A 12,921-nucleotide genomic window follows, 5' to 3' on the forward strand; every position below is an offset into this window, starting at 1 on the left:
AACATCATCTGTTCCTACACATTACGTCTCCTTTACCCTTCACAGATAAATTGAGCAACTGCAGATTTCACGTATATGTAACAAGTGCACTAACACACCCGAGAAAATGATGCACACTAGCAATTTCTTACACACCCTATCCATAAACAGCTAATCCAAGTCCACCTTATATTCACTCCAAAAAAGAAAAAAACGCAAACGCCAAACTCTCTCAAATACCTGTTTTCTCAATCTCCCCTTTTCCAACGACAGAATCTCCTCAGCTATCCGTAGAGCCGTACACCATAAGAAGCTAAGCATACAACTTATCACACCGGCATCACCTTACGACAGCACCTAAATCAGAAACACTCACCACACACACCAAACACTTGCTCCCTATCCAACTGCATTATTCCAGATACATGCTAATGTTTGCGCACCCACGTGCTCTATGACCTGCAATGCACTAAATGCAACAAATCCTACATAGGTAAAACAGCCAGACCGCTACATCAACACATTAAAGAACATATAAACACTAGAATCTCCTCATTCCACAAGCATATTATTTCATGCAACTACACACAGCGTAACATCCGCGTTAGTATTCTTGCCTCAGTAAGAAACCTTAGAAATCTCAGAATTGCTGAAGCATTCCTTATCGCAAAACACAAAACTTCCCTCAATAACATGCTGGAACTCTCCCCCTTCATCGTTTGGCCCCTGATAATGACAGAACTCATAGTAACAATGATATACAAATTATAAAATATACAAAAACAATATATAATCTAATAAAAAATAAATATAAAAAAGAAAATGAGTAACATACACATACACTACGATGTATATAGAAAATAAAACATCTACATGAAACATTACTAAGAGATGAGATTATAATACGAACATATAACTCGATACAGACAAAAGAGTAAACGATATGAGATAGAAGGTAGATAGTAAGATACGTAATATAATACACACCTATGGATAATATATATATATATAAATATAAATTGTTCTAGTACAATCGAAATATAATACAGTGCAAAGAAACAGTTACTCATGAAAACGAACCACCTAAAGTAAAACCTTGAATAATTATATAAACTCGAATGTAAATTAATATTAAGCCGACTTTACAAACTGATAATAGTTAATTATTGGTTTTTAATTAATTATAAGATGAAACTCTAATAATTTAAACTCGATAGATAACGACAAACTTCCACCCATTAATATGGGAGGGGAGATTATCATCAAGTGTCCTGAATTGTTAACTTAGCACCGGACTTACTACTTAGATATTAAGTCACTTGTCCCAATTCCCCCCCCTTTTTTTTTTTAATGAAGAGTAGATAATACAGTGGATGTGTTATCGGCAGCTCCAGTAACTCTCGCTTCTCCTATTTTGTCATCCAGTCCTCATTCAATGAGTGATTTTTCTGACAAAGGGTGAAGAAAACGCTGCTTAAAGGTCGGTAGTACTTGGTGACCAGTAGTCTGAGATGTCGGAAATTTTTCTGTCTCTATCTGTCCTTGTGGCCGTGTCATTAGTAAGGGTGCTGGAGGTAAACGTTTGTCTGGGCTGACGTTATCCGCCTGATAGTCAGGGACCCGAACCTTGGATTAACCACTAAGGAGGCTGTCCTATCAGCAGGCGCAAAGTACTGGGACTGCTGTATTGCCATTTGGTGAGTGGATCTGGACCATGCAGTAGTCTCTGGTGGGGCCTCTCGATGCCATACTAGTGGGTAATTGTTACGGCTTTACCTTTTCGTGTGCTACAAAAAATAAATTTCCTGTCTTTTTCTCTCTTACTTTCCCTCTCTGTACTGCTCTAACCAAGTATGCCGACCTATTCAACAAATCCCCAAACCTCAACATGAAATATCTCCAGAATAAAAACTCGATTAAACCTAGAACCCCATCTTCCAACGTAGACCCCTACTACCATGTCTCCTTCTCCAACATCAGGGGTCTACGTTCCAACCTTCCAGAGGTTGAAACCCAATTACAGGAGACGAAACCGGACATATTCTTTCTAAGTGAAACTGGAATAGGGCCGACCACTTCCCTAGATGAGTTCATAATTAACGGATACTCAAATTTAACAGCTAAATCTGACCCCCAAGATCGCCATGGGCATGGAATATGTGCCTACATTAAGGATGGCTTCCCGTGTGGCAGGGATATCTCTAGAGAAGATCCTAATTTACCCTATATGTGCTTCAGGGTTGCACTTGCTAACACCACTGCATTTATGTTTGCCCTCTATAGGCCCCACAACAGCGGAGTTACTATCTTTAAGAGCATATCTGAGAAAATAGACCACATACTGTCTTCACATCCCTCAGCTAACATCCACATATGTGGTGACTTCAACGTCCATAACGTGGAATGACTGACCCATTCAAATAAGACAGACGATGAGGGGAGGTTTTGTCATGATTTTGCCATTGCTTATGATCTCACTCAGATTGTTCGCGAACCCACCCGTGTGCCCGATACACCCGGTCAATATGCAAGCCTCTTAGACCTTTTTCTCTCAACTTCCCCTGAGCTATGTTCATATTCCGTTCATTCTCCTCTAGGATCCTCCGACCACTCCATCGTATCAGTTAAGATAAAAACGAAATGTAAGAAGCCCCCAGACGTACCCCTCCACCGTACTGTATACCGATACTCTATGGCCGACTGGGATATCTTCCGTACATTCATATCTGATTTACCTCTGCACTCCATGTTTAAAAAGGATGTGTCCTCTATAGTATCAGATCTGACCGAATGGTTAATTGCAGGCATAGACCAATTCATACCTTCTAAAAAATTCCAACAAAAACCTAACAGCCAGCCATGGTTCTCCCCAGAATGTGCTGCTGCTATCGCGCACATAAATCACTTTTTCCATAGCTACTAACGTAATAGATGCACTGAGACTAAAGCTGCTTTTAGGTCTGCCAGCAACCACTGTAAAAGAGTAATAAAAAATGCAAGAGAGCTATATGCCCAGTCTGTTAAATCTTAGGTAGCTGATCAGCGGCTTGGATCCCACCAGTTTTGGCAAATAACAAATAGGATCCTGAACAGAAGTGTGCGTTCTATCCCAACCATTATCAATGGACCAGAGGTCATCTCGTCAGCGTCAGACAAGGCCAAACTATTTGCAAAGAACTTTGCAGCTAATTCTACCCCATGCGACGAAGGCCATCAACTCCCCATATTTCCTCCTATAACACAGAACAAGCTAGGTAACATACAAATATCCGTGCATGAGGTCGCCAAGCTAATAAAGAACCTAGATTCCAGTAAAGCAACTGGCCCTGATGGCATCCCAATTATAGTGTTAAAAAAGCTTCAACCAGAACTTGCTCCTATACTTACGAAACTATTTAAGCGCTGCCTTAAGGAGAAGTGCTTTCCGACTCCCTGGAAGACCTCATCAGTTTGCCCTGTATTTAAGAATTCAGGTAATAAGTCATCTCCCTCTCAGTACAGACCAATAAGTCTCCTGTGTGTTATGAGTAAGTTGCTGGAATCCATATTAAATAGAGAAATAGTCAACCACCTCAGCAGGAATAACCTTCTTAGTGACACACAATATGGTTTCCGCTCTGCAAGATCTACCGCAGATGTGCTGACGGTTATATCCCACAGGATTAGTGAATCTCTTGACAAAGGCTTCCTTTCTAGGGCAATTGCTCTCGACATATCAAAGGCCTTCGACAAGGTATGGTATAAGGGTCTACTTCACAAGATTTCCAGCTATGGTATAACTGGAAATGTTTTCTCAATCATTAAATCATTTCTCTCCGATAGGCTCATAAGAGTAGTGGTAGATGGACAAAAATCGGAGGCCTGCAATATAAATGCTGGAGTCCCTCAGGGGTCAATCATGGGCCCAACTCTCTTCCTGATCTACATCAATGACCTCCCTAAACACATACTTAAATCATTCGTTGACATCTATGCTGATGACACGACCATCTACGGCAACACATCAAAGGCTGTAAATGACAAAGTTCTCTCTGATTCTCTCTCCTCTGATCTCGAGCGCGTGGTTCAGTGGGGGAAGATGTGGCTGGTTACCTTTAATGCATCCCAAACCAAACTGCTATCCTTACATCATCAACGCTCTGATCCCCATCTGGCATCAATTGTGATGGATGGCTCTCGTCTGGGTGAGGCTCCGTGTTTTGACAAGCTTCTGGGTTTGACCTTTACTCCTGATCTGAAATGGAACACGTACATCAAGTCTGTTGCCAAGGTCGCTGGAAAGATGGTGGGATCCTTCTACCGCTCCAGAAGATATCTCACTACGGATGCAATTCTCTATCTATATAAAAGCCAAGTACGTCCAAGGATGGAATACTGTTGCCATATCTGGGCAGGAGCTGCTAAAAACAGCCTATCCTGCCTTGACAGAGTACAAAATAGACTTCGTGGCTTAGTGGGGGATGCCCTTTTCTCTACCCTGCAACCTCTCTCCCACAGAAGAGACGTTGCGAGCCTGTCCTTGTTTTATCGTTATTTCCATGGCAGATGCTCGTCTGAACTCCAATCTCTGGTCCCCCCTCGACAATCTTTCACGAAAAACACCCGTCTAGCTGAATCCACTGTGAAAAATTTCCCCCACTCTATATCTGTGCCTAAATCAAAACGCAGATTCCATGAACAAAGCTTCTTTCTTAGAACTGCACGCCTGTGGAACTCTGTTCCGTCTGCCTGCTTCCCTCCGGACTACAACTTGGATGTCTTCAAGTCCAATGTTAACAAATTCCTAATGAACCGCCCCCTTAAGTAAACATTTCAGCAAATCTCCTCACTAACGTAATGTACTTGCAATAACCCTTATCCCTGAGTGGGTTCCGGGCCTTGATATGTGGTGATCACTGTGTAAAAAAAAAATAAATAAAAATAAATAAATATATATATATATTAGATTTCATATATGTACACGCCATAATATATTACTCTATGCATTAATTACGCCAAACACATTTATATTTAAGAATCAAACTTTAAATCACCTTATATTGAAAAAAATTAATAATAGATAAATAAAACTCAATAAAATAAGGGGAAAAAAAGAAAAAACGTAATGGAGACATGAGAGTAAATGAGAGAAGATTGATGTAAGATGAGATAGAGAGAAAGAAAGTATGAGGTAAACAAGTAACAAATACGAGGAAATAAACAGAGAAAAAAGTAAATACTGATATATATAAACAAAGAAAGAATATTATAGCCACAAGGATAATACAAAATATATTAAATTAAACCCAGTTAGTCCCCTTACAGATTAATACAAATAAATATAGATAATTAAAACATAAACAGTAAGATATGTTTATAGTTAGAAACAAAAAATAGATAAAATAAATAAAGTTAAGTCCAGTTATCTCCCTACACCATAAGTTACCAGGATTATTAATGCGATGCTATAAAAAAATTTCACCTGCGTCGCTAGTTTGAAACAATAATAATAATAATAATAATAATAATAATAATAATAACAATAATAATAATAATAACAAATAAACAAAATACATTATCATAGACATTTCTCTACTCGAACATACCCGTCTATTTGTTTGTTTTGCCTTTTGTGATTCCGGTCCTTCCGCATTGCTCTCGGTTTTTAAAACTTCCATATATTCCTTTACTAGCAATGCTTCAAGCAAACTACCACTTACTTGTATATATATATATATATATATATATATATATATTTAAATAAGGGAGTAGTCACCAACAATGTGTATTTTTTAACATTATTTTATTATTCCGTTTCTTGGTTTTTCATTGAGAATTATGTTTGGATCATTGTAATAATGTTTTTAAGTCATTGAAATCGTTCATTGGCATCTCATCAACTTGAGTGTTATAAAATTGTTCGATGTCCTGAAGTGTACGAACATCTTCTTTAGTTACAAAATTGATAACAACACCTTTACGGTCAAATCGGCCTCCTCTGCCAATACGATGAATGTAATTCTCTCGGTTTGTTGGTAAGTCATAATTGATGACTAGAGAGACTTGTTGCACATCAATTCCACGAGCAAGTAAATCTGTGGTGATAAGGACACGGCTGGAGCCGGTACGAAATTCTTTCATAATGACATCCCTTTCTTTTTGGTCCATGTCGCCATGCATAGCAGAGACTGTGAAATCTCTCTCCAACATTTTGTCAGTAAGCCAATCTACCTTTCTGCGGGTATTACAGAATATTACAGCCTGAGTGATGGCCAATGTCTCATACAAATCTGACAACGTATCCAATTTCCATTCCTCTCTTTCTACTTGAATGTAGAACTGTTTGATACCTTCAAGGGTAAGTTCTTCCTTTTTTACTAGGATCTTAACAGGATCCCTCATAAATCGAGTTGTTACTTCAAAGACATCTTTAGGCATGGTAGCTGATAACAAGAGAACCTGAATATTCTCAGGCATACAACGAAACACATTGTAGATTTGCTCTTTGAAACCCCGAGAGAGCATTTCATCAGCCTCATCCAAAACAAACAACTTAATTTGGTTCGTTTTTAGGTATCCACGCTGGATCATATCATGAACTCTGCCAGGAGTACCTACAATTGTGTGTACTCCCTGTGATAACCTCACTTTGTCGTCACGAACATTTGTTCCACCTATGCAAGCATGGCATTGAGCCTCCATATAGTCACCGAGTGCGAGGACAACTTTCTGAATTTGTTGTGCCAATTCCCTGGTGGGAGCCAGAACCAAAGCCTGACATTCTTTTAGTGTAACCTCAAGTTTTTGAAGAATGGCAATAGAAAATGTGGCTGTTTTCCAGTTCCAGATTGAGCCTGAGCAATTACATCAAGTCCATTTATGCAAGGGACAATGGCACTCTGCTGGATGAGCAAAGGTTTTTCGAAACCATAAGCATAAATACCATGCAACAAAGCTTCGCGCAGGTTCATATCATCAAATGTTTCAACAACTTCATCCCAGTTGCTTTCAATAACATCACATCCTGCACTATAACTGTCAGGTGCTTGATTTTCTTCCATCGACCTGATTAGAGTTGGAGCTGCTAGGGAAAAAAAATATGTGCGAGACGTTCGCTTAAAAATTGTCGACTATTGTCAGTAAGTAGCAGCGGCCATAACGGAGTAGGAGCATTCACTCATCCTCATTGAGTGTCAGTGTCGACACACTCCATCCGAGCCGAATTAATGCCGGCACGCATAAAAAAAATAACACGATATTAATTTTCACTTCAAAATTAATAAAACAGAACCAGAAATTTCGCGAACTTTTTAAGCGAACGTCTCGCACATATTTTTTCTTCCCTAGCAGCTCCAACTCTAATCAGGTCGATGGAAGAAAATCAAGCACCTGACAGTTATAGTGCAGGATGTGATGTTATTGAAAGCAACTGGGATGAAGTTGTTGAAGCGAAGCTTTGTTGCGTGGTATTTAGGTACTTCAGGTTCTCTTGTTATCAGCTACCATGCCTAAAGATGTCTTTGAAGTAACAACTCGATTTATGAGGGATCCTGTTAAGATCCTAGTAAAAAAGGAAGAACTTACCCTTGAAGGTATCAAACAGTTCTACATTCAAGTAGAAAGAGAGGAATGGAAATTGGATACGTTGTCAGATTTGTATGAGACATTGGCCATCACTCAGGCTGTAATATTCTGTAATACCCGCAGAAAGATAGATTGGCTTACTGACAAAATGTTGGAGAGAGATTTCACAGTCTCTGCTATGCATGGCGACATGGACCAAAAAGAAAGGGATGTCATTATGAAAGAATTTCGTACCGGCTCCAGCCGTGTCCTTATCACCACAGATTTACTTGCTCGTGGAATTGATGTGCAACAAGTCTCTCTAGTCATCAATTATGACTTATCAACAAACCGAGAGAATTACATTCATCGTATTGGCAGAGGAGGCCGATTTGACCGTAAAGGTGTTGCTATCAATTTTGTAACTAAAGAAGATGTTCGTACACTTCAGGACATCGAACACTTTTATAACACTCAAGTTGATGAGATGCCAATGAACGATTTCAATGACTTAAAAACATTATTACAATGATCCAAACATAATTCTCAATGAAAAACCAAGACACGGAATAATAAAATATTTTTAAAAAATACACATTGTTGGTGACTACTCCCTTATTTAAATATACGTCTTTCTCTCGTTGGAATTTATCAACCCATTTTATATATATATATATATATATATATATATATATATATATATATATATATATATATATATATATATATATATATAGTAATCCACATGCAATACTGCTTCACTGTTTCACAGCTCATCAGTGCGGCTAGGCAGGATTGAAACCTGACCGCCTGTACAACAGTCGAGGCTCCTGACCATTTCGCTAATCGGTGGCTGCTGTGCGAATCGTGAATTAACGATGTTTTGACATCGTCTGAAATACCTAAACTCGATTTGTTTACACAAAGAGCATCGCTTTATATGCTAATGGTAATTCCTGTATCACCTCTCATTATGCTCAACTCATGATAAGGAGCATTATAGTCGTCTGCATACAGTACTGTTTCGCTGTTTCACAGCTCATCATATAATATATATATATATATACATATATATATATATATATATATATATATATATATATAAGTGAACGTGTCTGTGTGTGTGCACATTTCCCTACGCAATAACTCTATCAATTTTTAGTCTACAGACTCGAAATTTGATATACAGGGTATTGAGATTTGGAAAAAATTTTGTAATCAATGTTCAGCCAGAAATTTTGCTGTAAAGGGGTCAAAGTTCAACGATTTGACGTTTGAGAACTCGCCAAACTCCTCCGACAATTTTGGGTCTAAACACTTGAAATTTTTGATATAGGTTCCTTGGACATGTATCTAATTTAATAACTTGATTTGAGTCCAAAACAATAAATGTAAGGAGTCATAATAGGAATCAAAGTTTTTAAACAATTGACCTCTGCGGTCTCTACCAAATTACTCAGACAATTTCTGGTCTAAATATGTGAAATTTTACATAAAGGGTATTCAGAGATAGGGCAAGCTTTTTAATCTGTTTGGGTCGAAAATTTTTAGTTACCAATATATAAATGTGTGCATGTACGTTTGAATGTCTGCCTAACACTTTCGGCAGAAGCGATGGATTTTACCAAGACCAGTATCGTTTTTAAGTTCGACCTTTCAGACGACAAATATCAAAAAATTGGCTAAAAATATTAATATTTCACCTTCAACTTGGCACTTTTCTAGATGGGGGTTTCGCTTCTTCGCCGATATTTTTTAAAGCCATCCTCTTTTTTTCGAATGTCTAGCCTTAATTTAAACATAAGTCACTTCCGGTTTGGCGGTGGTCGTAACAGCAAAGATGTCAGGTTTTCCCCCGTTCTTTTCCTCCTTCGCGGTACGAGTTCGAGCCTGCCTTCCTACTGCAACTTTTTTTTGCTCAACATACACATACAAACACCCAGGCAACGCCGGGCTAAAAATGCTAGTTATATATATATATATATATATATATATATATATATATATATATATATATACATATACATACATATATATACATACATTTATATAATATACATACATATATACATATATATATACATACATATATATATATGCATACATATATACCCACAGACATACACACACACACACACACACATATATATATATATATATATATATATATATATATATATATATATATATATATATATATATATATATACTTTAGCGCAAAATCACTTTCTGATTTTCGGTCGTTGTATAATCCCTAACTGTTTTGTACATATTCCCGATAATGACATTTACAGGCACTTAATGCCATTCAATTACTGTGTTAATTTACCGGTAGCGTTAAGGTAGCCTTCGAAGTCAAGGGTGGCTTTGCGATTTTGTTGAATATCCCGGCCAGCAGTAATTATCACTTTCTGCATTAAGGATTGCGTAAGTATAAGTCATTAGTCTTTGTAATTATAAAATAATTGTTAATATATATTTTTACGGTATATATATATATATATATATATATATATATATATATATATATATATATATATATATATATATATATATAGTAATTTATAAAATATATATGGCGATTAAGCTACACTGAATATTCTGCGATTCATCCAACTATAGGATTCGTCAGGCTTATATATATATATATATATATATATATATATATATATATATATATATATATATATGAATAATGTTTCGCTGTAATACGTGCCTTTACTGCGCCTACGCGTCACTGTCTTAAACTAGGATTTAAACTCGCTTAGATGACTCTGACCAACGTTAAAAGGCATTTTAAAAAAGAATAAATGTTTAAATTTCAACAATATTTCTCGCAGTTAACAATAGCCAAATGGATTGGATCCTTGCTAATGAAGCTAGAGATGGCTTTTGTTACCGGGTTCGAATTTATGGACTGGTGTTAATCGTGAAACCCTACACTGATGATTCCTGAAATGGTGAAACCTTAACGTCTGTAGGTATTTAATTATTATTATTGTAAATAATCATGACAGCCCCTTTAAGAAACTCGTTTCTCATCGTATAGCACTCTCAGTTGAAATAAAGTCAGTAAATTTAGCTCTTATGTGCAGATCATCATATAAGGATTTGATCACTCTGACAGACGTTAAAAGGCATTTAAAAATAAATGTTTAAATTTCAACGATATTTCTCACGGCTAGCGGTAGCCGAATGGATAGGTCCTTGCTAATGAAGCCAGAGATGGCTTCAGTTGCCGTGTTAAAATCTATCAACTGGTGTTAATATTGACACCCTGCACTGATGATTCCCGAAAGGATGAAACTCTAATTTATCTAGGTATTTAACAATTGTTATAGTAAATAATTATATACAGTAAATAATTATATGTAGTAAATAGTTATAGTAAAAAATAATCATATATATAATTATTTTTTACTATAATAATTAAATACCTACAGACACTAGTGTTTCATCCTTTCGGGAATCTTCAGTGCAGGGTGTCACGATTAATACCAGTCGAACGATTTGAACCCCGAAACACGAGACATCTTTGGCTCGATTAGCGGAGACCTAATCCATTCGGCTACCATTAACCGCGTGAAAAAACGTTGAATTTAAATATCTTAATTTTAAATGTTCATTTACGTCAATCAGACAATGATCTAATCGTTATACTATGATCTATGCATAAGAGCTAAATTGACCGACTTTAATTCAACTGAAAGTGTTCAACGATAAGAAACGAATTTCTTAAAGGGGCTGTTATAATTTTTTTTAATATAATAATTAAATACCTGCAGACACTAGTGTTTCATCCTTTCGGGAATATTCAGTGCAGTATATATATATATATATATATATATATATATATATATATATATATATATATATATATATATATATATATATAAAGTAATGTGATTGATAATTTAAAATTTAAAAATCAAATTATAATTAATTAATAACTATTGTTCTAATCTCCTTTAAATTATATATATATATATATATATATATATATATATATATATTTCGGCAGCAGTGTTTTAAGCAACACTTTAAAAAATAATCGTCTTTCTTTATAACTATACCTAAGCAGACGAAGTGTATTATTTTAATGGTATTTACTTATGTATGTCTATGTATGTCTATGTATGTGTGTGTGTGTGTGTGTGTGTGTGTGTGTGTGTGTGTGTTTCCCATTCTGTTTAGATGAGGGTTAAATTATTTTACAAACTAAAATATTCCGACTACTGCTCTCAGCTTGAATTTTATTCTCACAATGTGTCTACCTTTTACAAGTCCATGTTACGTATATCGATAACAACGTTGCGGGAATAACACCCACGATAATAATAGTAAGGTGAGGGTTAAGGGTTAGGGTTAGAGTAATCTTGAAAAAAGCGTTAGTCCATCCTTATTCTTCGTTGTAGTAATTAAATCAGATTCTTTTTAATTTTACTTTACTTCATTACGTTCATTTTATAATCGATGTAACCAACAGCGTTACGTGATAATATTATTTTCATTTTTAATTAGTTTTTTTTTTACTATGATACCGAACCACTGCCAAAAGAAATATTACCTCTTAATAATCTCCTGTTCGTAAATAAGTTGTCAAAAATGTGTTTGTACCATCTGCTACAGAGGTGTTGGCACAGTATCTACGTATGCCAATTACTATTTTTATCAAGCTTCTACTGCTTTTTACGTATTATATTTTCAAACACGATTAGTTTTAAACTAAATTCTCATGTCTACATTTTAGGGATTATCGAAAAACAACATGTTTGTTTTGTTTTAAAATATTTAAGTAACGTTCAACACTAAAATATAGTCAGTCATGGATATACGGGTAAATATATGAAGGTTAACTAATTTGCATATTCTTAAAAAAAAAACAAGCATTTATTAAGTACTTATTCGTTTTAAGGTTGCTTATTAGATGATTTGTTAGATTTCGCTATTACGCCGAATTCTGTTTGTGCATAGTTTCTACATTCTGCATAAGTTCAGTGGAATTTAAGATGAAAATCCTCTAGCACAAGGAAATATATAAGTACCATTGTCGGTGTGTGTGCGAAATTTCTCTACGAAACTCACCACTGAATAATTTGTCTATAGTGTTAAAGTTAAATATATCGGGTATTTGGACTTTGTAAAATACAATTACTGCTACAGGGTCAAAATTCAAATGAAAACAATTGACCTTGGTGGATGACCTTGATAGAGTAAGTCGAATAAAGCATTACTACTGTTATTACTTCTGCGCATGCGCAAAATTAAACATTCATAGCTCAAAGTCGCTAATTTTAAACGTTACGTATCGTGCCGGTAGCTCAAACTGTAACGATGATGGAGAGATAAAGAACGACTAAAGCTGGAGCGCTAAACGTCCTGGTTTTGATTCCAGCGATT

At 36.0% G+C, this 12,921-nt stretch overlaps 1 protein-coding gene and 2 pseudogenes across 1 annotated transcript in view; 1 reads left to right on the forward strand and 2 right to left on the reverse strand.

Moving 5' to 3' along the window:
- LOC145287973 (allatostatin-A receptor-like) overlaps nucleotides 1-12,921 on the reverse strand; it is a 158,295-nt gene that overhangs the window by 108,236 nt on the left and 37,138 nt on the right. The window lies entirely within an intron of this gene.
- LOC145288183 (uncharacterized) lies at nucleotides 5,806-7,074 on the reverse strand (annotated as a pseudogene).
- Nucleotides 7,443-8,053, forward strand: LOC145288184 (uncharacterized; annotated as a pseudogene).

The sequence above is a fragment of the Euprymna scolopes genome, chromosome 11 (genome assembly GCF_053919585.1).
Source record: "Euprymna scolopes isolate OS-2025 chromosome 11, ASM5391958v1, whole genome shotgun sequence".
NCBI lineage: Eukaryota > Metazoa > Mollusca > Cephalopoda > Sepiida > Sepiolidae > Euprymna > Euprymna scolopes.